Below are 27,429 nucleotides of genomic sequence, written 5' to 3'. Positions count from 1 at the left end.
TTTAGGAGAACTTTGATGAACTGTTTTGATCCACTTCAAATGTTGACTACTGTATATATAGTGAAAAATGTTCATTTCAGCAATTATTAAAATTTAAATTAAATATATATTTAAAATGTGCATATTATTAATTAAAACCTTGTTATTACACCTTGGAATACCTCTTTTATTCATTTGAAGAAGTACCAAGCAGGCCCGGTTATCATCCAAAGCTGACAAACCCAAAACAGGCAAATATTGGTTAATGAATCAGCCTGTCAATATATAGGCCTATCGGTCTACCACTATTGTGAAGAACAAAATAGGAAACTGAACATAAATGTTGAGGCTTTACACATTTTAAAATGTCCAAAACATTAATAAAACTGATGGCCAATCTTAGACAAATGCGATATGGTATGGTGGGACACAAGCATTCACAAAAAGTGTACCAATTATAGTGCCTAATAAGGTTAACCCCGAACTGGCTACCTCAGAGTTTTTTTTTTTTTTTTTTTTTTTTTACATTTGGAGCATGACAAATATTCAATTGTGGGTATATTCAAGCTGTAGTGGAATAATATATTATAGCAAAAGAAAAAGGTCAAAGGGCAGCTGTTCTACAGATGTGGAAGGATTTTCTGTTTAATAATTGGGTCGATAGGAAGTGGAGTTTTATCTGAAAAAGGAACTCTGCTGAACATATCATATAACCTTGTTGATGTAACTGAAGATGACAGAAGTATTTGTAATTGGTTTATAACGAAGCGCAAACACACCTGAAAGATTGATGTGCTCGATAGATTGCCAACTTCTGTTACTGTAAAAAAAAAAAAATGACTGGAAGTAATCTGACACTGACAAATGGAATGAGAAGTTAAACAGTGGAACAGAACAGATCTGTGCTGAATACAAACAGGTCCATTAACTTACATGTTAATGATAACAATGAATCAACAGAAACTATATTGTCATACAACACAAAAATAAGAGAATGAACATAGGAAGCCATTAAAATAATTGGTGATTGGGTATTTATAAAAAAAACTCAGAGCTAATGTCAACAGCTGACACATGTGGGATGCTGGGCCCAATGTAAACTAGGCTAATTAAAAGAACGGATCAAAAATGTCTGATGGTAGAAACTGAGAGCAGTGATGACACACACCCCACACAAAGAAAGGAGAGGGCCAGGAGGCGGGGAGAAAGGGAGGGGGGTGGAAGAAAAGTAAAGGAGGGGTTCACTGAGCTTATCATCTGTTTTAATGCACAGACAAACAAGAGAAAGAGAGGTCTTAAAACAGTACAAAATCCCACAAACGGTAGCCAAAACCTCCTCTACTCTTTCTCTCTCACTTGCTTCCTTTCCTCACTGGCAAGAACACAGTTAGGACACCTGGGAAACTTGTGCATGCAGCAACACACACACACACACGCACGCACGCACGTCACGCAGTCTGTAGCTCTGTAAAAGCATTATAGCCTCTGTGAATGAGACTCTGGAAAGATATATAAAACTCACGCAGAGAAAGTCTGTTTTAACAGAAGTAAACATGGAGAGCAGATAGTGACTCACCCTTCGTTTAGTAGCTCTTTATCTCTCTTTCTGTCCCTCTTTCTCTGTGCCCGAGTCAGCCTGCAACACCAGCTGGACTCACAGCCACGCCCACTCTAGAGTCATGTGATCACAGAACAGCCAAGCAGGACTCATCACCCATTCATACAGGGTATAGTAGAATCTGTCATGGTGTGTGTGTGGCTCAGGTTTTGCTTACATTTTGGGGACCAAATGTCTCCAAGAAATTTGCTAAACTTACTGTTACTTACTGTACTTAATGTACAGTAATGGAAGGAAAACGGCTTAATAAAATAATGTCTGAGACATTTTAGGTAGAGTAAGTTGAAAATATCAGCTCAGCAATGGTAGTAAAAAAAAATCCCCACCATGATATATAAACAAACATTTGTTTGTCTCTTTGTATAAGAGACCCTTCAATTATTATTAGTAGCATATAATTGTAAGTGGATCAGTTTTGTTTAGAATTCTGAAAAATAACTTGTTCTATAAATGCATTCATTCATTCATTTAATAAGATGACATATTGTATGAAAACATATTTATATTAACATATTTAGATTTTGGCGGAAATATAAACTACTGGCGGAAATATGTTCTTCCAATAATCAAATTAATTCTCAAAAAAATATATTTTAAACTATTGATATTAATTATTATCATTACTAATCAAAATGTCTTTAGATTCTGATATGGTAAGTTTTTTTTTATAAATTTATACTTCATTTTAACTATTTTAATGCATAACTGAGTAGCTCTTTTGGCATCACTCGTTCATTGTGCTAAGTATATATCATATTAGAACTGAAAGAAAATATTAATAAACAATAATCATTTACTTTTCTCTTTCAAAAATATATTTTGTAGCAGAATGTTACATGAAGATTAGTGCAAAAATGTCTTAGAAATATTGCACACCACATTACAGTCAGTTTATAATGATTATAATGCTCTTCACTACACACTATTAATAATACATTTAGTAAAATGAAAAAATAATAAATCACAACAATATTCAGTCACTGTCAGTACAAGAGGAAGTGATTTAACGTAACTTTCCTATCACTGTATCAGCAGTAAAACGCATAATTGAACGTGTGCATAAGTATGCATGTGTATACCATTGGATATGTGTGTCTATATTTTTTGCATGGGCAAGAAAGTAAACATACAAAATGCAGGAAGTCGTTAAAAGCACAAAATCTGTAGCCTATCTTTAAAAGGTTAAAGGAAACCCAGGTATCGCTGTTCATTTGAAACAATTCTTCTGAGACAAACTTCATGTGTCTGAGAGAGTAACCACATCCAGCCCCCTAGCTAAGACTGATAACAGAAATGATAAAACAGCATTCTACACCGATTGTAATGATAGGACAGTAACGTTCAGCATTTATTTCGGCTTTTGAGATGGCAAAAACTGCAAAACAACTCTTAAGACACTGAGAATAGTGAGAGAGGTCAGGCCATGTTTTTAGAGTACAGGGAATAGTCTGTCAGAGATGCATTAGTCTGTAATCCTAAATACGTCTGAGAACAGCTACATTATGTAGGAACTCTTGTCCAGAGAAAGACATACAAAGAGAGAGAGAGAGAGAGAGAGAGAGAGAGAGAGAGAGAGAGAGAGAGAGAGAGAGAGAGAGAGAGAGAGAGAGAGAGAGAGAGAGAGAGAGAGAGAGAGAGAGAGAGAGAGAGAGAGACTTCCTGTAGGTTTTTTTCTGCTTATCTTAATAACGCATATACATACGAGATTGGTCCTTAGAGGTTTGACCACATGACTTCCTGTTCATGATAACCACCATAAACATCCAAATATTACTGGCCGGTTGTTGCTCTTCACACATAGTAAGCCTCTTCCTGAGATTTCTAGACTGGAAGTGTTTGTTATTCTATAATGAATGTTTATGTTGTTTTACTCACAGGAAGTTATCAGAAAGCAAATTAAGGTGTATCACTGCCCGAGAGCAAAATTAGGAAAAAACAGTCAGAGAGAGACAAAAAGACAACGAGATAGAGAGTGTAGAGGAGGAAGTGTGCTGTGCAAGATTAGATATGATAGTGAAATGCACGCTTTATAATTATAGCATATGGAATTGATTTCACAGCTTTCTTAGTCCTGAGGCAGTGAGGATGACTCATTCTTAAGGCCTTCAGAGATTTAAGACTGCAGCTCTGTCTTATCTGGAAAAGGCTTGGGTTTAATTCATTCCTGTCCCCCTGGTGTTTTTCTGTCCCAAACAACTGAAGGACATTTAGTTTGAGGATGATATGTGGTTAGAGTAAAGCTGTCGCCTTCAGACATCTTATAGATCCACGGTCAGCCATTGATTAGAAGCATTTAAGTGTCCAAACATGCAAAGAATGTGCTTTAATTTTACTCAATAGATCCTCACACAATGGCTGTCTGAAAGCTGAAAAATACTGCCTCCACAGGGAGCATACGGAGATAGGAACGAATGTCCGAATTCTATGATCATGTTACATCCTATCTACCGTATCCTGTATCTGAATTTTTTTTGAAGGCAGCATAGATGTATCCCTCACTGATATACCACTATCCTCTACGTTAAAGGGTAACTCTTGCCAAAATGCAACCTAGGTTTTTTTTGTTAATCTACCCAGGGCAAACTTTCGTTGAAAAGCATAATTAGAATGGAAACGCCACTTTTAAGTTTGACCGTATTTTCGTTTTTGGTCAAATTGCCTTTTGAATGGGAGTGCTTGGGCACTTCTATGACAGCATCAAAAATAGCTATTTTTAAAACACTAAGATGGCTCGACACAACATGAAACTTTGCTCGAAGTATCACCAGGGGCTCTACACATGAACTCGAGCATTGAGAACATTGTTTGTGTACACAGAGTTTACTAAAAAGAAAGATTTTGAACAACTTACTGTGTTTCCGTCCGCCGGCATTTTGTCAGTCAATAATAGTCAATCTCTGAATGCGAATGAACTGACTCTGAATTTTAGTATTGTTTCTTATATGAGGAACCTTTTTCAAATACAAGGTCAATATTGATTTTCACTAATGACAAAACAACAAATTATCCATGAATTTATATGGAACTAAGCTTTAGGAGCTTTCCATCTTTCTGTTTTTGCTTTACTCTGAACAATGATGTGTAGAGCCCCTGGTGATAGTTCGAGCAAAGTTTCATGTTGTGTCAAGCCTTCTTAGTGTTTTAAAAATAGCGATTTTGATGCTATCATAGAAGTGCCCCATGCACTCCCATTCAAAAGGCAATTTGACCGAAAACAAAAAACTGTGGTCAAACTTAAAAGTGCCGTTTCCATTCTAATTATGCTTTTACACGAAAATTTGCCTCATGTATAGATTAACAAAAGGACCTTGCATTTTGGCGCGAGTTACCCTTTATTTCAATTCCGTGACAATTGAGCTAAAAAATAAAATGGTGTCTGAAAGTTGTGATTGGAGGTTTAGTTTGTGTGTTTTCAACTTTTGAATTCATTTCTAGGGAGAAATAAGTATTGTATTAAATATTCACCAAAATCTCTCTATTTTGATGGAGATCATTAGACCGTTATGCTGTCTTAGAAGTCAGTTGAAATCAGTTTCAGGAGGTACCGTCATGCTCAAATGCTGATTGTGAATTCACTGCCTGCAAGGGCAGTAACATTTTACACATGATCCAGTACGTATTCGGTACATATTTTTTTCATTAACCATGTTAACAGGTTAGAGCATTCACACTGCACAGTGCAGATGCAGCAGCGCAGCAATCTATTCCGTACCAAGTAATTTTTAGTCATTGCTGCACGTGCTGAATTAAAGTGGTAGCAAATTGTTTGTGGTTAAAATGAACATGGATTGACACAAAAATAAAAAATAAAAATCACCATAAATGCATATAGTTAAAGTCTAGCATGTTTCCTAGTCACCATATGACTTGCGGGCCTGGGTAATGAAAACTACACCCATTTGACGACAAATTGGCACAGGACTGCAAACACAAGGGGCCTCATTTATCAATAATGTAGCAACAAATAAACTAATAAAAATAATAATAGCATCCACCTGGATGATGCAACACTGGCCATATTGTTCCAGAACGCCCACCACTAATCTGCCACACACAATGGCCCTCATTTATCAATCTTGCGTAGAAACGGGCGTATATATTGGCGTAAGATTATGCTTACACTCTTCTCATTGCCTGATTTATGAAGCTGTGCGTACGTTTGAAATTCTGGTGTACGCAATACCTGCCCTTGATAAATGCCGCGGCTGAAATCGATCGTCAGTAGAATAACACGCCCCTAAATATTCAAGTCTCCGCTCCCCCCACGCCCTCATTTTACGCCATGGACACACGGAAGACGGCAAAGAAGAGAAACTTCTTTGAGAAAGAGAAAGCGAAACCAGGGAAGTGGAAAGAAACAAAATTGATTTCTAGATTTTTATTATTTTTTTTATTATAATATTTATTATTAATGACGCTTATTGTTATTTAGAAGAAGAATGTCGTTATTATTATTATTTGTATTATTATTATTATTATTATTATTATTATTATTGTTTAAAATAAGAAGAATGGCATTTTTATTATTTTGTCAGTCTGAATTATTTTTTGGGGCCTTTCATTACTAAACCCAGTCCGTGCACACCTGCCGGCCCTAACCCTGGCCTAACCATCGTTTCAAAGAATAGTAGGCTACAACGGCGAGCACGTCGAGTATAAACGCCTCGTCCGTTTGGGGAGGTGCGCGCGCCCTCTGCGGAGACTCGCGCTGCGGAGCCAGGCGAAAGTATAAACAAGGCTTGAATCGTCAGGTAAAGCGCACAGGCTCGCAACTGAAGGAATACATATGCCTACAATTCAAATGCTTTGGTAAATTCACACAAATTAAACATTTTAGTCCATGTTGCACAAAAATAAACACTGAAGTTTATAATTACTATATGTTGTTGTTTTTTTTACAGTGGGTCATAATATATCTTTTAGTATGTCAATGCGTTTTGTGGTGTTAGGAATTGTTTTTCTGCGCATTCCCGCACTCAAAACGTGCGTACACCACCTCCTGAGCTGGCGTAGGATTTGAGCGTGCCGTACGCCAACGTCCATATTGATAAATCTCAAAGTCACCGTGGTTTTGGGTGTACGCCAGGTGTACGCTGGAAATTTGGTGTACGCACTTTTGATAAATGAGGGCCAATGTGAGGGCTCAAAACAATTTTCATTTAAATATCACACCCCTAAAAATTCACGGTTTAGAAGCCTTGCCCTTAGAGTTTATGGCCAAGAAGAGGAAGTAGGAAAAATAAATTAATCTTACACCAAAAATACCCATTAACTTCGTAATTGCAAACAATTAGATTAATTTGTATGTTGGTAATTAAAACAAAACATTTACAAACTTTCTAAACACTATAAACATATAGCATAGGCTATTTTAGTTAAATTTATCAGTAGGCTATTCAGAACAGAACAAGAAAGAAAAATACATTTAATTATAAAAGAAAACACAAAAGGCAATAGTGGCATTCATTATAAACAACATTTAAACGTCAAGCCAAAAATAATTTATTTAAATTAAAACTGAAATGGCATTGGTCTCACATTGGCTTCCTCTCTCATTCAGCACAAATCCAAATGTTTCCATATTTGCGATTTAACATTTGGTTGCTAAACTATTATTAATTATATTATTTTTCTTAAAAAGTGGTATTTTTAATGGGTCACAGACACCTACAGACACCTGTATCTATTCTAATTTAATAGAATTTTAATTTGACATTCTAATATTGTCGGATAATGATCGGTTAAAAAGTGACGGTTGTTGGTGAGGAATATAATCTAAATGAACAAAAAATATTTGTTGCCACCAGATTTGCTATGCTGCTCGAAAGTTCACGCTAACTCAAAAACTTGTGTACACGAGCTGAAACCTAACGTAAGATTTGATCGTAGCTACTGCTAACGTTCATATTGATTGATGCCAAGTTTGTGTGGAAACTGAAGAAAATGAGGGCCAAGGAGAATAAATAGGAGAGTAAATACAGAGGTTAATGAGGGAGAGCAGGTGGGACAAATGAACCAGTAATGAAGAAGAAGGGCGGAGTTACAACAATAGGCAGGAGAGCACGTGTCACATAGAAACAAACATGACAAGCCATGTGCTTTCACCAAACATGACAACAACAAGAGCACATTGCCAGTGAACACAATAGCCACGTGCTCAAACAAAACGTTAGGCTTGTTCGACTGTTGCCTTTGGCTTGCTCAGTTGGGGATATTTTGGGAATATTTAATTTAATTTTATCAATCAATAAATTTCACTAGAAACAAACCTTGTTGTATTATTTTAATTTAATACTGTGAAGCTGCTTTGATACAATCTGTATTGTGAAAAGCGCTATACAAATATACTTGACTTGACTTGACTAGAACCAGCGCTGCACAGACCGATCGGTGAATGACATCAAAATACTGCGAGAGCGATTAGAGAGCAGACGCTCCATATGCTTTTCAATCGCTCTCGCTGTACTTTGATGTCATAAACCGATCGGTCTGTGCAGCGTCGGTTCAAGTCGAACAAGCCTATTATATGAACACGCAGCCAATGAGAGCTCTCACCAAAACATGACAACACGAAAGCACATGGCGGATGTAAAACAAATGAGCCACATGGTCCACAGCACAAGACAACAAGAAAGCACACGGCTGATTATAAACACAAACCGCGTGCTACACAGAACTGTAACGGTCACCAGCTGGAGTGCCCATGAGAGCCACCAGAGGGCACATCCACATCAGACTTTCATGTTCACTCACAGACTACATCTCCCATCATTCTCTGCCTGGACTCATCAGCACTCATTATCACATTCACCTGTATCTCATCTTCTTGTTTAGTTCACCCCCTATAAGCCTGGTTCACCCCATCACTCACTGTGAAGTTGTGTATGTTGTTGCACTGCATTTCCGAGCATTTTCCCTGGTTTCATATCTCTTGGTTTTTGGATTTCTTGCCTGTTCCCTGGATTACTCTTTTGCCTCTGACCCCTGCCTGTTTTGATTGATTGATTGATTGATTGATTGATTGTTTGTTTGTTTGTTTGTTTGGACTGCCTTCCTGTGTCTGACCCCTGCTTGTGCTGATTACAATTATGGCCCTTTTGTTGAGCGGCTCATTGTTTACTGTGGGCGGGGTAGAGGAGGAGCTCCAGGAACCCACAGTATCCCCTCAGCCAGAGCTTCACGTCAGTCCTGCCGAGCCAGAGCTTCACGTCAGTCCCGCCGAGCCAGTGTCTCCGGACAAGATGGCCAACGCCGAGCCAGTATCTCCGGACAAGATGGCCGCCGCCGAGCCAGTATCTCCTCAAGATGGCCGTCGCCGAGCCAGTATCTCCTCAAGATGGCCGCCGCCGAGCCAGTATCTCCTCAAGATGGCCGTCGCCGAGCCAGTATCTCCGGCGAGCCGAGCCAGTATCTCCGGACAAGATGGCTGCCGCCGAGCCAGTGTCTCCAGACAAGATGGCCGCCGCCGCCGCCGAGCCAGTGTCTCAGGACAAGATGGCAGCCGCCACCGTCGCCGAACCAGTGTCTCAGGACAAGATGGTCTCCGCCGAGCCAGTGTCTCAGGACAAGATGGCCGCCGCCGAGCCAGTGTCTCAGGACAAGATGGCCGCCGCCGAGCCAGTGTCTCAGGACAAGATGGCCGCCGCCGAGCCAGTGTCTCAGGACAAGATGGTCTCCGCCGAGCCAGTGTCTCAGGACAAGATGGTCGCCGAGCCGACACGTCGCCTGAGCCCTCAGCAGAGATGGCCGCCAACACGTCGACTGAGCCCTCAGCAGAGATGGTCGCCGACACGCCTGAACCTGAGTCCTCAGCAGAGATGGCCGCCAGCACGCCTGAACCTGAGTCCTCAGCAGAGATGGCCGCCAGCACGCCTGAACCTGAGCCCTCAGCAGAGATGGCCGCCTGCTCAGCCTGCTCCGCCCTGGTCGCCTGCACAGCCTGATCCACCCTGGTCGCCTGCACTGCCTGCTCCGCCCTGGCCTCCCGTCTTGCCGCAGTCTCCAGGTCCTCTTCCGCTTTACGGGCCTGGCCCTCCATCCCGCCACCAGGTCCGCCTCCGCTCCACCTCCCTCCTGGACTATTTTAGAGCGTCTGGAAGCCGCTCCTTTGAGGGGGGGGGGGGGGGGGGCTATGTAACGGTCACCAGCTGGAGTGCCCATGAGAGCCACCAGAGGGCACATCCACATCAGACTTTCATGTTCACTCACAGACTTCATCTCCCATCATTCTCTGCCTGGACTCATCAGCACTCATTATCACATTCACCTTTATCTCATCTTCTTGTTTAGTTCACCCCATATAAGCCTGGTTCACCCCATCACTCACTGCAAAGCTTTGTATGTTGCTGCACTGCATTTCCGAGCATTTTCCCTGGTTTCATATCTCTTGGTTTTTTTGATTTCTTGCCTGTTCCCTGGATTACTCTTTTGCCTCTGACCCCTGCCTGTTTTGTTTGTTTGTTTGTTTGTTTGGACTGCCTTCCTGTGTTTGACCCCTGCTTGTGCTGATTATGCTTCAATAAAGCTGCAATTGGATCTCAACCTTTGTGTCTCGGAGCAGTTTGTGACAAGAACACAACAACACACGTGGACAGAACTTTCCATTCTGTGATAGTTTAACTAAAAAATTAAAGCTGGCGTCTGAGTTTTTTTTTTTTTCTTTTTTTTTTTTTTTAAGAGAAAGTCAAGAATTACTATTGTAGTAATTAAATGTCATTAGGTGTCTGGTGCTCTGTCACCAATCAAGAGTAAACCAGACCGAAGTGACAGAACCCAAACAGGTAAATTTGAACTATTTGTAATTTAAATGTGTGTGATACTAATTTGTTGGGTAAGAGAAGTACCACATTTAAATATTTTGCTATTGCTTGAGCAAATAAATATAAAAATCTATGAAGAAGTACTAAATAGAATATTATGCTGTTTATATTTATTGTTGTAACGTGAAATACGTCTGTGAAAGATTGTATTACTGTACTGTAAAAAAAAAGAAAAGGCATAGTCAATTTCTTTTCAGTAACTTTTGGATTTAAAATCAAAATAATAAAGAACTACTTTTTTGGTACAAATATTACTGTAAATACTTTATTTGTGGTATACAGAAGCCGTGAAGCAGTTGTGCACTGCAAATGCAATTAAGCTGCTTCTGCACCACATATATGGGCCTATAGCATACAAACTGCAAACACATCATGTATGAAATGATCGTAAGCTTTCGGACGCAGCCTCCACCTAATTCCTTTATTGCTGCTTACAAAATGGTCCATTTGAAGTCCCTGTCAGGAACAAAAGAGTTAAAAAGGGAAAAAAAAAACCTTGGGAAAATGTTCATTTGTTTAAAGCCTGTTTGTCTGAGGTATAGTAAAAGACTATACCTCAGACAAATAGGCTATAAATAAATGAAAAATTGCCATTAGCACTGATAAGAGAGCCCAAAAAGACATCAAGGCCCGAATAAATAAAGCAAGAGGAGCTTTTAGCAGGCTCAGAACCATTTGGAAGTCTAAACAGATAAGCCTCAGAACAAAGATCAAGCTTTACAACAGCAATGTTACATCAGTATATCTCTATGGCTCTGAATGTTGGAGAATAGTGAAAACAGACATGAGCAAGGTAGATGGCTTCCATAACAGTTGCCTTAGGAAGACCTGTAACATCTACTGACCCAATGTACAAAAGGACAAGATCCAAGAACATATCTCAGGAGATTGATACGCTGAATAAGATGTCTCTGTCATGTACTCTGGATGTCTCAGGAAAGGATACCCAAAGTGGCTTTGTGTTGGACACCACCTGGCGAGTGCAAATGAGGCAGGCCAAGAACAACATGGAGACGGACAATGGCGACCGAGCTGGAAGAAATGGGGCTCTCATGGGGAGAAGAACAGTTCACAGCTCAGGACAGACCTAGATGGAAAGAGCCAGAGGCCTTATGTCTCACACAGGACGAAGAGGATTAAGTAAGTATTGTAAAAGACAGACAGTGTATTGTAATCGAGTTTATGTTGTTCCAGTTGTGTGGTAATTTGCTGCACTGCTTCTAACATGTTTACTGTTACTCACACCACAGGTCCACATCACAACTCTCATGAATAGTGTTGTTCATCACTTCGGAATCACTAGAGAATGAAACCTCCTAGAGCTAGATGAACCCTGCTGTTCTGTATTCTGAGGCTGACAGCTGTGAGTCATGAGGTCATAATGTGCAGAACACACAGGGAACATAAGGTAGGTCAAAGGTTATTTTTCACCCCCCACCGACTAAATAATTTCTCCTTTTCTCCCTCAAACAGACACATCACTGCTTTTTATCTGAGTCCACCGTAAAAACACAATGCAGCCAGGCTACTGCGGGGGAAGGGGTGAGGTTGGGGTTCAAATAATATCCCTATGTGATGATCCTTGTTATTAGGGATGTGCCTGAAGCTGAATACCTTAGGCATGTTAATGACTTCAAAATGAATAACGAATTGTAAGAAATAACAATAAAAAACTTAGATGCTATATTACTCCTTGTGCTTGCTGGATAACAGCTGAGTCAGGTGAAAGCACAATATTTTAGATAAAATTACAACACAATGGTGAGTTTGTAAATTTAAAGCACAATCAAATAGTCATGTTGCGTTTTCTGATGCAAGCTTGTGATGATGCATTGAATGTTGAAGGCCTGTGCATTGAATTTGTTAAAGTCTCATGAAACGTTTTTGATTAAAGATTATGGGTTCATATGAATTTTAAAAAATAATGATGTGCATGGATAAATCATTTATAATAAGCACTGCAATATTCTGTGAAGAAAAACGGTAAATTTTGATTTCATGACGATTTAATTCACTCAAAAATGAAAATTCATTAATTCATTAAGTCATTAATTACTCACCCTCATGTCGTTCCAAACCCATAAGACTTTAGTTCGTCTTCAGAAAAAAAAAATAAAGAACTTTTTGATTAAATCTGAGAGCTTTCTGTCCCTCCGTAGACAGCTACACAACTGACACTTGATGTTTCATACAGATATCGTAAAACTATTTCATTTGAATTGAGTGGTTCAGTCAAAATTTTCTGAAGAGACTCGACCACTTTATTTGATGAACATATTTAATTTAGGCTTTAATTTACATATAAACATCGATCAGCAAACACAAGCTCAACTGAACCTGAGGAAGCTCAAACTTGCTGCTTGACACACGAGAACAAACCCTCATTGGTTCTTGCAGAAGCTCAAACATGCTGCGTAACACATGACAATGAATCTCATTGGTTCTCGCACGTCAAGCAAACATGCTTGAGCTTCCGTTTACCATAACTGATGTGTAAGTTTATCAATGTTTATTATTATGTGAAGCAGACACAGACAGTGTTCTCAGACGCACGCTTATTACTGCACTAAAGAAACTGAGTTTATGAGACTGTGTTATCAGATTTCATTGGTGATTTCAAATATGAAATTTAATCATAAGCTTCGATGTTCCCCATTCAGAGAGATAGGAGCTGTACCTGCATGACTTAAATAGCTGTCTGAGAGTCATTTCAAAGTGGCTGCCGAAAGTTGCTGTGCACCAGTTCAGAGGCATGCCCTCCTGTTCATTCATCCATTGCTCCAATGGAACTTTCCTATCTGCTAATGCCATAAACTAATCAGCGGAACGTAGTGTTCATAGCACTAAAATGAATGGAACTGTATAAAACGTAAGCTTCGTGTTTTACAGTCTTGCATTCGATGTAGGAGTAAGCTATGCTTATATGTATTGGTGTAGCAGATCTATTCCGCCAAGACCAAATATATCAGCATTGTCATACCCATTACCATGCCAAACACTCATGCTAAGTTTTCTATATCTGACCTTTATTTAGGCTGCCATAATTTATAACTGACTCTTTCTATGAGGGTAATAGTCATTTTAATTCAAATATGAGGGTTAATTATTTTAATTTAAATGCATTTCCACTATCTGAAAAGCAGTGAAAAGGTCTTAGTGTTTCAAAAAACATTAAAAAGCTTTATTAACATTCTATTTTATCCTGCGCTACTTTATTTAATTGGGAACTCACATGTGATAATTATTACAAAACTTGATGCAAATTGAGATGCAATTTCACTGCCTGGAAAGTAGTTAAAACACATTGCATTGAAAACATTGTTTCTATTTTGAAATTCCAAATCAAAATTCCAAAGACTCTTCTTTGTTTTTGATCTGTTAATCATCATTTTTAGAGCATCCCTGCTTGTGAGTGTAGTGAGGCCAATAGGGAGTGGCATCTTTCACATCTTTCAAACTGGCATTTGATAATTTACCCAAATGCCTGACTTCCACAACAATATGCCTTATATTCTTCATCTCTACCCTCACCCTCACTGCTTCTACCCTCCTTGATCGTCAACTTCTTCCTTTCTTACTATGACCTAATTTTCTGATGCTCTGCATGCCATCACAATCATCAATACTTTCTGGAAAAGGTTCAGCTTTTCTTCTCTGCCTTCTATAAAACTTACTAACATCAACCTAAAAACACAACCTCAGAAAAGACTATTATACTGACTGCCAATACTGAACAATAGCCAGCTACAAAGAAAATATGTTTCCCTTTAAAAGGACTTTGTTATTTCTGCATATATAACACACAGATTTTTTGTTCTTTGAGCTATTGTTTTTACAAAATGTGCATTAAACTTTTGGATGTACAATGATATTTCATTTTTTATTTTATTTTATGAATTGATATGTATTTTCTAGTCTAAAATTAACTCACTATGGAGACTTGACTGCATGTGACCTAACATGTGCTAATGTCCCCTTCACTTCCTTGTTGCCAAAAATGTTCAGCACATGGCAAATAGATTTTAATTTTATTGGCTGAAGGGGATGTCATATGATATTACTAAAATTATATATTTTTTTGGTTGAACATTGTATTTTAACTGCAATTTTCCTTGCATCATTTATAAATGACGATGTCCCATAAAGGGTTAAGGCCACATTGTACAACCTCTTATAAAGTTAAAAGACTGAAGTGTTTAAAGAATTATATTAAGACAAAAAAGAACAAAAAAGGAGAGATTAAGAGGGAGAGAGATGTCAGAGAGTGATCAGGCACATAGAATATCTAGGATAATAAGACACAGGAGGAAGTCAGAAGGGCCCCAGGATAAAGTCATTTGAACAGAGATGGTTTGCACTGTGGTGGGAAACTTGTATGACCCCTGACCTTCCTCTCGCCATATAAAGTAAACACATGTTTCTGGAAATTTCATCAAGAGAGGACTGTCATATTTCCAGTGACGCATCTCAGCTCAACTCTTCTCAGAGACTGTATGAGGTGAACACGTGGGGTAAAAGGTTCACCAGCATGGGGCAAAAGGCACACATTATTTATACAAATACTTAAGCTAAAATAATATGTTAAATACTTTTAAAGTTAATACTTTTTAGTTTTATACTTTTAAAATACAGATTTTTTATTTATTTTTTAAGTAAAGATTCTGAAAGCATTGAAGGAGATACTATAATAATTTAATATAGATTTACAGTGGTAACAATAAATTATATTTTATTTTATAATAAGGTTAATATAGTATTTTTAAATATGATGGTTTCGTTATAAGTATGGTAATTGTCTCTTAAGGTGGACTGTCATGGTGACACAACCATCTATCAGCCCATCGTCACAAGATCCGCATGCTCCGCCCACTCGTTCACTCTTCCCGAACTACTGATTCAACGAACCTGCACCTCCTCATTTACCTGCTCTAAATATACCACACACAACCTGCACACCATTGTCTGGTCTCGGCTAACCACGTACAGACTTCTCTTGCTACAACTCCCGTTACCTAGCCTGGGTAAACCCTGATGAACTTCCGGCAAATTTGAGATTTGCTCTGCAAGTCCGTCTGGCTAAGAGCCCAATTTTTCCAAATCGAGGCACCATTCACAAACGTTGAGGCGGGCTTTACACACTTGAATAATCTGCGTTGAAGCAGATTTTGTACATGACAAAGAAGGCTGCAGCCGTGGAACATCCAGAAAATCACTCGTTCGAATCAGCTATCGCGATCTGGGAAAACCGAGCAAAGAACAACACTCAAAGCCTTCATATCTAAAGAAGATGTTGTCGCGATCTTGCCGACTGGATTTGGCAAAAGTCTGATATACCCCGTTGGTGGCTAAACGAATGGGTCTTAGCGAGAACCCCCTGGTAGTGGTTATTTCTCCGTTGGTAGCCCTCATGGAGGATCAGGTCAAGGAAGCGACAAAGCTTGCACTCTCAGCTCTACAACTTGGCACTAACAACGAAGAATTAATTTGAAGCGGTCGATGTCAGCTAAATATTTGCCATTCCTGAGTCCTGGCTCCTCAACACGAAATGGCGAGAGATGTTGTGCAGCAAAGTGTTTCGGGACAACCTCATGTGGATTGTGGTGGACGAGGTCCATCTGACCTACAAATGGTAAGAAGTGTCAAGTAAACGTACTGTAATGTAGGCTAGCATAATGTTACAACAAGGCATCTGAACTGGATTGTAAATAGGCTACATACACCTAACATACACTGTGCTAGTTGTGAAGGCTATATGCTCTTACGTTTGTTGAATGCACTGTCGTCAAGGTCGGACGTGATGAAACTTACATTAGCCTACAGTGTAGTAAGCATAGATTCAGGGGAGTTTTTTTTTTTTATCAGTAATGTTATGTTTTAAATGTCAGTAGTTGTTGAGCTTATTAACTCCGTCGCTCTGCATACGCCATCTCCTTCATCGCTCTGATTGGTTTTAGGTCTATCCAATTGCGCCCAGAGGCATTTGAGCGACGTCCGTTGGTGAAGCCCCTTTGGAAATGGGCTGCGAATGAACCTTCCCCAGACCCACTCTCAGTTACAACTGAGAAGGGTCTGGTGTCAACCAGGCTACCCGTTACCAGCCTGAGACTTTCCTGCCTGACTACCCGTCTTTGGATGCCCGTCTTCAGTCTTCTGTCTTCTGTCTTCTGTCTTCTGTCGTCTGATCCCGAGCCGTTGTGTGTTCAACCTGTACCATCCTTTAACCATCTGCACCTGTGATCATCATATTCCAACCAGCTAAGTCACAGTGAAACCGCTTGAACTTCACATTCACACATTCACCCTTCCATCGACCAGTGTATGTTCCCTACATCCTATCCTGTTGGTATACATATAATTAGTATTCTTATAATTGTTACATTTAAGTTATAGCCACAATTTAATATGCTAATTATATTAATTAGAAAAGGCTTTTATTTGTGCTTAAAAGATAAAATAACGGAGCTGCGCACTCTTTATGGCTGCTATAAATTTGACCTGCCACAAGATGGCACTGTTTTCGACACTCCTGATGCTTCGAATCTTTTCCCGGAACAATCAGAGAAAATCTTCAGAGCTTCAAGAGGCTTCATTTCTCCATCCTACCGTGCAGGACAGTGGTGCCGTGTACCAGCTTCTTTGACGCGATTATTGGGTTAACTGACTCATAACGTGTGCAATATCTCACAACCTCCCGAGTTGCGAGAGCATGGCCATGGGAATGTTGTAATCACAACTTTCCTGCTGTTTTCATTTTCAGGAGAAAACACATCTGTCCTGCAGTCCAGAGATCGCAGTTATTGTGTTGAAGGACGTGATAGAGCCTGTCTCTCCAGCCAAGATGAAGAAAGGTTTGCAGCCAATCTTAGATCTGCAAGTATTGAATCTGGCCCTGCACATTTCAGCATCAGGATTTTGGCATGGGTTCAACATCAAGATTGGTTTGCGGCGATAGCCCTTAAGGTGATGATACACAGGGCAACTTTTTGAGCAATGTTGCTGGGTAATCTTGCCAATTGATTGTTGCTTGGGCACTTTCCCATTGAAAATGGGCAATAAATATATATCTGGATAATTTAGATCGGTCATGGGCCCTGTGTCTCATCTGGTTGCCCGTTGACGGCAACATTGCCCAGCAACATTGCCCAAAAAGTTGCCCTGTGTATCATCACCTTTAAAGGACGTGTATTTTCATTTCTCAATTTTCACTGAATGCTAAGGGAATGCTAATTCTCGCACAGCTAAGGGAAGTGGGCATTTACCTTATTGACTATCGCGACAACTGGCTAATTATAGCACACTCTTGAGATCTATTGTGTGCACAAAAGGACCTGGTGCTCGAGCATCTCATCCGGTTGGGGTTTCAGGTCAACTGGAAAAGCACAAGCTCTCCTCGGTGCAGAACATCTCTTTTCTTGATATGGAGTTGGACTCAGTTACTATGATAGGTCTCATGACGGATCATGCCCAGTCGGTGCTGAAATGCCTAAATTCATTCAGGCAGAAAAGCGGTCCCACTGAAACAATTTCAGAGGCTCCTGGGGCATATGGTGTCCTTAGCTCCGGTAACACCGCTCTAGTTGATGCAAATGAGACCGATCCAGCACTGGCTTAAGACTTGAGTCCTAAGATTGGTTTGGTGCCATGACACACATTGTGTGACCATCACACCAATCTGTTGCTGCACTTTCAGTCCTTGGACAGACATTGCATTTCTATGGGAAATTTATAAAAAGTGTCAAAGCGAGTTTTTGTCAGGCTGGGGGGCTGTTTGCAACGGGCATGCAGTCTATAGACCCTGGACAAGGCCCGACTCCATTGACACATCAACTGCCTTGAGTTTCTGGCTGTATTTCTGGTCCTGTGGAGTTTTCAGCCATCAATCTATGGCAAGCATCTGTTGGACCAGACAGACAACACGGCAATGGAGGCGTACATAAGTGACTGAAGTCACTGCATGCTACTCACATCTCGAGTGACCTAAGTTGTGCAGTGGATTCATTCTCGTGACAGGTGATGCTCTGTGGAGAGTAGAGACTCCATCCCCAGATAGTCCAGCTGATCTGGAGTTGATTCGGCAAAGCACCAATATATCTGTTTGCTTCGGTGGAATCCTCCCTCTGCCTTCTATCTTATTCTCTGAGCGGAGCTCCAATCAGCACAGATGCCCTGGCACACAGATGACTCTGCGGACTGCACAAATATCACCAGCAGTGACTGACACTATCATTCTAGCCAGGGCCCCCTCTACGAGGTGGCTGTATGCTTTGAAGTGGAGTCTCTTCACAAATTGATGTTCTTCCCGAGGCGATGAACCACTGGTCAGTGCTTTCTTGCTGCAGGAAGGGCTGGAGAGGCTGCTATCCTCTTCCACCTTGAAGGTGTATATTGCTGCTACAGCAGCACATCACAACGCAGTCAACGGTAAGTCCTTAGGGTCATCATCAGGTTCCTCAGAGTCGTGAAGAGGTGAATCCTCCAAGACCGTTTCATTTTTCCTCTTGGGACCTCTCTTTGGTCTTCCTGGCCCCCCAGAGAGCTCTTTTTGAGCCTTGAAGTCAAGGGAACTGCGAGCGCTATCTGTTAGCGAATCATACCTTGAGTTTAGTCCAGTATACTCTCACGTTGTCCTGAGACCCCTGCCTGGCTATGTGCCAAAAGTTCACTACCCACTTTAGGGATCAAGTTCCTGCCATGTCTAGTGCGCACCCTGCACACTTATTTTTGGACCAAACAGAGAGTTCAGATGCTCTGAGCAGCTCTTTGTCTGTTTCGAGGGACAGCAGAAGGGGCTATCTCCAAACTCAGTGGATTGTGGGTGCTATTTTTTGGCATTTCCAAACCCAGGACATGGCGTGCCCCCTGGGAGTGTAGGCACATCCCACTTGGGGTGTCTCACACTCCTGGGCATTAGCAAGCAGCGTCTCCCTGACAGACATCTGCAGAGCAGCAGGCTGGGCTACACCCAATACCTTCACAAGATTTTACAATCTCTGGGTTGAGTTGGTTTGTCCCGAGTATTATTGGGTATGAACAGGTAAGGTTTGGGCAACTGGCTGGGTGTAGCATTTGCATACAGCACCTTCCCCCTGTGATAAGGTGATAATGTGCACTTTTTTGCCCATGTGAGTTCCCCGTTTACGGCAAACCCTGGATGCCATCCTATTTTTCCAGCGCTCATTGGTAGCTCATCGGAATTTTGCTTCCTGGCCCATTACAATGTAATGTAATGTACTTCATTATGTTGTCTGGGGCTAAATGCAAACAGGTCCTAGGCGACGGGTCAGACTAAGAGCGGTTCAAAAACCCTTATGATGCCAAAAAAAAATGAGGACCGTGACGTCGCCCGGTATTGCGCAGCCGGGGCCCCACCCTGGAGCCAGGCCCGGGGTTGGGGCTCGTATGCGAGCGCCTGGTGGTCGGGCCTCCCCCCATGGGGTCCGGCCGGGCTCAGCCCGAAGGAGCGACGTGGGGCCACCCTCCCGTGGACCCACCACCTGCAGGAGGGACCGTAAGGGGCCGGTGCTAAGTGGATTGGGCGGCAGTCGAAGGCAGGGGCCTAGACAACCCGATCCCTGGACGCGGAATCTAGCTCTAGGGACATGGAATGTCACCTCTCTGGCGGGGAAGGAGCCTGAGGTTGTGCGTGAGGTTCAGAGATTCCGACTAGAGATAGGATCACCTCTACGCACGGCTTGGGCTCTGGAACCACACTCCTCGAGAGAGGATGGACTCTTCACCACTCTGGAGTTGCCCATGGTGAGAGGCGGTGGGCTGGTGTGGGTTTGCTTATAGCCCCCCAGCTCAGCCGCCATGTGTTGGAGTTTACCCCGGTGAACGAGAGGGTCGCTTCCCTACGCCTTCGGGTCGGGGATAGGTCTCTCACTGTCGTTTGTGCTTACGGGCCGAATGGCAGTGCAGAGTACCCGGCCTTCTTGGAGTCTCTGGGAAGGGTGCTGGAAAGTGCTCCGACTGGGGACTCCGTCGTTCTACTGGGGGACTTCAACGCCCACGTGGGTAGCGACAGTGACACCTGGAGGGGCGTGATTGGGAGGAACGGCCCCCCTGATCTGAACCCGAGTGGTGTTCTGTTATTGGACTTCTGTGCTAGTTACAGCTTGTCCATAACGAACACCATGTTCAAGCATAAGGGTGTCCATCAGTGCACATGGCACCAGGACACCCTAGGCCGGAGGTCGATGATCAACTTTGTGGTCGTTTCATCCGACCTCCGGCCGTATGTCTTGGACACTCGGGTGAAGAGAGGGGCGGAGCTGTCAACTGATCACCACCTGGTGGTGAGTTGGATCCGATGGCGGGGGAGGAAGCTGGACAGACTCGGCAGACCCAAACGTACTGTGAGGGTCTGTTGGGAACGTTTGGCCGAATCTCCTGTCAGAGAGATCTTCAACTCCCACCTCCGGCAGAGCTTCGACCAGATCCCGAGGGAGTCTGGAGATATTGAGTCCGAGTGGACCATGTTCTCCACCTCCATTGTCAACGCGGCCACTCGGAGCTGTGGCCGTAAGGTCTCCGGTGCCTGTCGAGGCGGCAATCCCCGAACCCGGTGGTGGACACCGGAAGTAAGGGATGCCGTCAAGCTGAAGAAGGAGTCCTATCGGGCCTGGCTGGCTTGTGGGACTCCTGAGGCAGCTGATGGTACCGACGGGCCAAGCGGACTGCAGCCCGGGTGGTTGTGGAGGCAAAAACTCGGGCCTGGGAGGAGTTCGGTGAGGCCATGGAGAAGGACTATCGGTCGGCATCGAAGAGATTCTAGCAAACCGTCCGGCGCCTCAGGAGGGGGAAGTAGTGCCCTACCAACGCTGTTTACAGTGGAGGTGGGCAGCTGTTGACCTCGACTGGGAATATCACCGGACGGTGGAAGGAATACTTCAAGGATCTCCTCAATCCCGCCGTCACGTCTTCCATTGAGGAAGCAGAGGCTGAGGGCTCGGAGGCGGACTCGTCCATCACTCAAGCTGAAGTCACCGAGGTAGTCAAGAAACTCCTCGGTGGCAAGGCACCGGGAGTGGATGAGATCCGCCCTGAGTACCTCAAGTCTCTGGATGTTGTGGGGCTGTCTTGGCTGACACGCCTCTGCAACATCGCGTGGCGGTCGGGGACAGTACCTTTGGACTGGCAGACCGGGGTGGTGGTCCCTCTTTTCAAGAAGGGGGATCGGAGGGTGTGCTCCAACTATAGGGGGATCACACTTCTCAGCCTCCCTGGGAAAGTCTATGCCAGGGTACTGGAAAGGAGAATCCGGCCGATAGTAGAACCTCGGATTCAGGAGGAACAGTGTGGTTTTCGTCCCAGTCGTGGAACACTGGACCAGCTCTATACCCTCTACAGGGTGCTGGAGGGCTCATGGGAGTTTGCCCAACCAATCCACATGTGCTTTGTGGATTTGGAGAAGGCATTCGACTGTGTCCCTCGCGGCGGCCTGTGGAGGGGAGTAAGGGCTTTGCTAAGGGCTATCCGGTCCCTGTACGACCGGAGCAGGAGCTTGGTTCGTATTGCCAGCAGTAAGTCAGACTTGTTCCCGGTGCGTGTTGGACTCCGGCAGGGCTGCCCTTTGTCGCCGGTTCTGTTCATAATTTTTATGGACAGAATTTCTAGGCGCAGCCAGGGGCCGGAGGGGGTCAGGTTTGGGGACCACACGATTTCATCTCTGCTCTTTGCGGATGATGTTGTCGTGTTGGCCTCATCAAACCAGGACCTCCAGCATGCACTGGGACAGTTTGCAGCCGAGTGTGAAGCGGCTGGGATGAAAATCAGCACCTCCAAATCCGAGGCCATGGTTCTCAGTCGGAAAAGGGTGGTTTGCCCGCTCCAGGTTGGTGGAGAGCTCCTGCCTCAAGTGGAGGAGTTCAAGTATCTTGGGGTCTTGTTCACGAATGAGGGAAGGATGGAACGGGAGATTGACAGGCGGATCGGTGCAGCTTCTGCAGTAATGCGGTCCCTGTACCGGTCTGTCGTGGTGAAGAAGGAGCTGAGTCGCAAGGCGAAGCTCTCGATTTACCAGTCAATCTACGTTCCTACTCTCACCTATGGTCATGAGCTGTGGGTCATGACCGAAAGGACAAGATCCCGGATACAAGCAGCCGAAATGAGCTTTCTCCGCAGGGTGGCTGGGCGATCCCTTAGAGATAGGGTGAGAAGCTCGGTCACTCGGGAGGAGCTCAGAGTAGAGCCGCTGCTCCTCCACATCGAGAGGGGTCAGTTGAGGTGGCTCGGGCATCTTTTCCGGATGCCTCCTGGACGCCTTCCCGGGAAGGTGTTCCGGGCATGTCCCACCGGAAGGAGACCCCGGGGAAGACCTAGGACACGCTGGAGAGACTATGTCTCCCGGCTGGCCTGGGAACGCCTCGGTGTCCCCCCGGAAGAGCTGGAGGAAGTATCTAGGGAGAGGGAAGTCTGGGCATCCCTGCTTAGACTGCTGCCCCCGCGACCCGGCCCCGGATAAGCGGTAGAAGATGGATGGATGGATGGATGGATGGCCCATTACTCATAGTATGCCTTGATATCTTTTCATGTGAGATTGTGTACTTGGGTTGAGTGCTTCATATGAGCTGTTTCCCTGATGGTAATCCCTTATGATGTATTTTCCACTGATCAGTTTCCCTGTTGGTAAACCCTATGCCCAGTCACTGCGGGTGTGAGTTTCTCCTGTCTCAGGCAGAACCAACCACAGAGACTTCTTTCCCTAGTACTAATGAAAATGTAATTCATGATATCAGAATTAGACATTGTTACTAGAAAAAGTACATTCTTAAAGATTTTACCAATCACCGACAGGGGTGGGTGTTGTGAGGTTTTCGCGTGCAGCCGTCATAGGCCGCCGTGCACGAGCGCAAATCCTAACAACACCCACCCCTGTCTGTGATTGGTTGGAACACTATTTATTTTGATTTTGAGTGTTGGTGAAACCAATTGTTTTTGTGTGCAGATCTCAGAGCCTAGGCTGCCTACAGAGACACATTTTTTTGACGGCATGCTTATGGGGCGGGCAGCTAGCGGATCGTTAGGAAAGATTAGATGAATGTGATCATTTATGTTTCGGCCTGAAATCGCTGATACAACCTTTAATATCAAGAATTCACATTTTAAACAGTACAAATTTATTGATATAAAAAATGCATCCTGTGAACTTCTTAAGGTCCATAAGTTCTCTAGATCTTTAAGATCTGCTGAGAAAGGGATTGTGCTGTCTGTACCACGCACAAAATACAAGCAACGGGGTGATAGGGCCTTTGCTGTAGTTGCCCCTAAGCTATGGAATATGCTACCACTTTATATTAGGTCTGCTCCGACCACAGGCTCTTTTAAAAGCCTTTTGAAAATTCACTTATTTCATATGTCCTCTTTAGGTGTAGAGGGATGAGCTCTTGTGCATCTATGCTTTACTATGTGGATTTTATTGTGGTGTTGTTTTATTGTGTTTTATTTTTTATTCCTTATTTTTTATTTTTATTTTTTATTTTTTATTTTAGAATTGCTTGTACAGCACTTTGGTACAACTTATTGTTGTTGGAATAGTGCTTTATAAATAAATAAATAAAGAAGAAGAAGAAGAATGAATAAAAGCTGAAATGGCTTACCATAGCATACCACTGTGTTTTAAATGATAAAAGCAATATTTGATACTTGATGGTTAATATTTACTGAGGGATGTGCATCCATATTGACCAGTATGTCCAGCCAATCAATATTTTAAATGCAATATAACCTATAAATCAATAGTCAGTGTCAATATATTGCTTTCCGTCTTGCTTTATTGCAGAGTTTTAACTAAACTGACTTGGAGACTAGATAAGCATTGTCTCGTTTTAAACGTAAACGTAAGTGTGCCTATGAGGTGTGTCATCACGCCCATTTTGTACTGGTCCCCAAGAAGTTTCTGCTGGAAAGTGTGTGTTTCATTTCGTGCACGCGCATATGAACACATGTTAACGCACAAGCTGCAGTTTATAAACAAACACCGTTGCCCTTTGTCGTTTATCAAACGTAATAAATAGTTGTACTTCACTCTCACTTTTTTTTTTGCCAGGCACAAAGTCATAGAACATAGCCCTGGAAGTGGCCGGCCTTAGAAAGCAAGACACAGACAGACCAAAAGATGCACTGCCCAGCTGGGTTAGACATACAGACAGACTAGAGAGAGATGCACATCAACTTAACTTTACTGTACTTTGCTGCTCAGAAGATGAATGAAAGTCTTACGGGGTTGGAACAACATGAGGATGAGTAATTACTTACAGAATTTTCATTTTTGGGTGAACTAACCCATGAAATACCTGCTGAAATGGCCAGGACACTGTCTCGGCTCTTCAACAAAAACCTGAATAAGTGGAGCAAGCCATCTCCTTTCATACCCGTATGTCGGGGGAATGCCATGCAAATTCCACTTGCTAATTCTCATTGGCCTTTTCTGAAGTATCACCAAGTGCAACCCATCATGTCACTACATCGACACATCGTCTCGTTCCCACCATCAGGGAATGTAGGTTACAATAGTAACCAAGGTGATATCAGTAACAGTTAAATGCTCAAGCTCTTCAAAGTTAGGCCAATTCTGTTTGGTTGTCAATGTTTTTTGTGAATTATCAACTGTCTGGTTACCAACATTCTTCACTTTTGGGAGAACTATCCCTTTAAAAACTTATTTAATCTGTAAACAAATGCCTATTACACATTGAACATTTTTTTTTTTTTTTAGGGTCTTTGGTATCCTGTAATGTCATCCTTAAAATCCATGATTAAGAGGATATGTTGTATCCTTCATAATCAAGGCCTTTTTTTACTTATTGAATATATTTATAATCAATGACTGGTTATACTGATTGATTATATATTTGTAATAAAAAACATTGAATTTTTTGGATGCATGTAGAATGTAGAGAATATGGTTTGATGTGACTGCTAGTAGTTCTCTGCTGTCTCTAGTAATATGACTTCTGAGAGCCAGAAAGGTCGCTATTCTACTTGCCCTTGCTACAGTATCTTATGTTGAAAGTGAATTTATAAAACAGAATATCTTTCACATCACAATGAATCAACAGCAGTATCACAGAACTGAGTACAACAGAAACAGAAAAAAAAACAATGAAAACAATCTTTGTATCTCTTTTCTACTTACAAATCTCAAACACTCTCTCTTAATCACAGATTCAGCTGGTGAGAAGAGTCCATTTTTTATGATGACTTTCCACAGACATAATGATTTTTATATTGTATTGACTGTACTGTGTGTTATCTCCCCTAATCCTAACCCAACCCGTAAACACAATCCCCACAGAAAACTAAAAAAAAAAAAAAAAAAAAAAAAAAAAAAAAAAGGCAACATAATTTAGTATGATTTCCTCATAGGCACAAAAAAAAGGTTAAAAAATATCTGGTATTACTATTCTTGTGGGGACATTTTCTCTGCACAATGAAGGGAATACCTGAACCAAACACACACACACATCTGCAGGATGAGGCATGGAGCCAGTCAAAACACTCTGCAGAGGGTCTAAGGCACCAGCAGGAGGCGCTTAGTTGATAAAAATCAATTTATCACGATTTTGACACCCCTCTCTCTCGTCCATGGATAACGTTTGGATGGGTGGTCTGGGTATGACCTCACTGAAGCAGAAGACACAGCTATACTTGTTACAGACCCAACAGAAAAGATTTTAAATTAAATCTCTGCAATAAGGATGATCTATAGGAGGGAACCACTACAAAACTACATGTGTTTACAGGCTCTTAAAGGGATGGTTTGGAGTAATTTCAACCTAGGGTCCTTTGCACCATGACCTCGAGCCAAACAACAATCAGCACTTACAAACTTTCCAATGCCTCGTTTTATGAGTACAGAACCTATTTGTACTAATGTAGAAGTTTGTACCATTAGTGGGGTAGTTTACGAGATACAACCTTGGATTGGGAAAAAAAAGCTTCTGGGGGGGTGTTTGGCTCGAGGTCATGGTGCAAAGGACCCTAGGTTGAAATGACTCCGAACCATCCCTTTAAATGTCAGATCAAGGAGAAACAATGGGAAGGAAGGACGTGAAACAAGCTGATGTGAGGTCACTTCCTGCCCCCCAAAAAACTGAATGAACAGGAAGAAGCCTAATCTGTCACACTCACAACAAAACAATAGTTAGATGTTGCCCTCCCAGCTTTACTGTACTGTATACTATATTGTGGCATATAGTGCCAACTACAGAATATACAGCTGTTATAAAGTACTGTAATTGTACATAAAAGTAACTACATGCAAGTGAATTCACAAGCACCAATTACAAAATAAAATTGATAATAGTTTCACATGAACCATTCAATTGTGTAGAATATCAGAAAAAAGAAGACAACAATGATAATTATATAAATTATATAAGTTCTGAGGGCAGATCAGAACAAGAGAACCCATGAGCACTAAATTAGTAACGTTTCTGTGTCAGTGATGCTATCTTCACATTCATGGTGTCTAAGGGTGAGCTAGTGCAGAATGAAGAAAAAAAAACTATTCTTAATAAGCGGCATATTAGATTGTCATCATTTACTTATTAGATTAAATGCTCAATTCATTTTACAATGTCTTTATGAAGCTTGAAAGTTTTGCTTCAATTAACTTTCAGTGGATGGACAGAAATCTCTCAGGTTTTCATTTGTGTTGCAAGGATGAACAAAAGCCTTATAGGTTTGGGATGAATTGAGGGTAAATAAATAATAACAGAATATTCATTACTGGGTGAACTACGCTGTTAAGTTTTATTAAACCTGCAACATTCCTTTATTATGTCCTCCGTTGTAGGCCTTTTCTTTTAGATACAAACTCCTAAAACAAGCTGAGTTGACTTTTATTCTAAAATGTATTAATATTTAATGCTTATAAAAAGCCAAACTTAACTTTTGCTTAGTTTTAAGATCCATTAAACTTTTTAGAAGATATGTATGCTAGTTTCAAGAAATTATGTAGCGCATAACTCATTAGCAGATGCTAAACAGCATAACACACAGAGTAATAGG

The 27,429-nt window shown here is 42.0% G+C and overlaps 1 protein-coding gene across 3 annotated transcripts in view; it reads right to left on the bottom strand.

The window, feature by feature from the left end:
- septin9b (septin 9b) overlaps nt 1–27,429 on the bottom strand; it is a 107,229-nt gene that overhangs the window by 44,400 nt on the left and 35,400 nt on the right. The window contains exons 1-2 of one of the 3 annotated variants that reach the window (XM_081380653.1): nt 1,556–1,625; nt 759–799 (exon numbers count right to left, since the gene is read on the bottom strand). The exons of 1 other annotated variant lie outside the window; for it this stretch is intronic. The gene's annotated coding sequence lies outside the window, so the exon portion shown is untranslated. Of the gene's footprint in view, nt 1–758; nt 800–1,555; nt 1,684–27,429 lie in introns of those variants that run through there. One more of the 3 variants, XM_081380652.1, reaches the window with a different exon arrangement.

The sequence above is a fragment of the Scardinius erythrophthalmus genome (assembly GCF_964197995.2).
Source record: "Scardinius erythrophthalmus genome assembly, chromosome: 12".
Lineage (NCBI taxonomy): Eukaryota > Metazoa > Chordata > Actinopteri > Cypriniformes > Leuciscidae > Scardinius > Scardinius erythrophthalmus.
The sequence above is the reverse complement of the archived record's forward strand: the minus strand, read 5'-3'. Positions and strand labels throughout refer to the sequence as shown.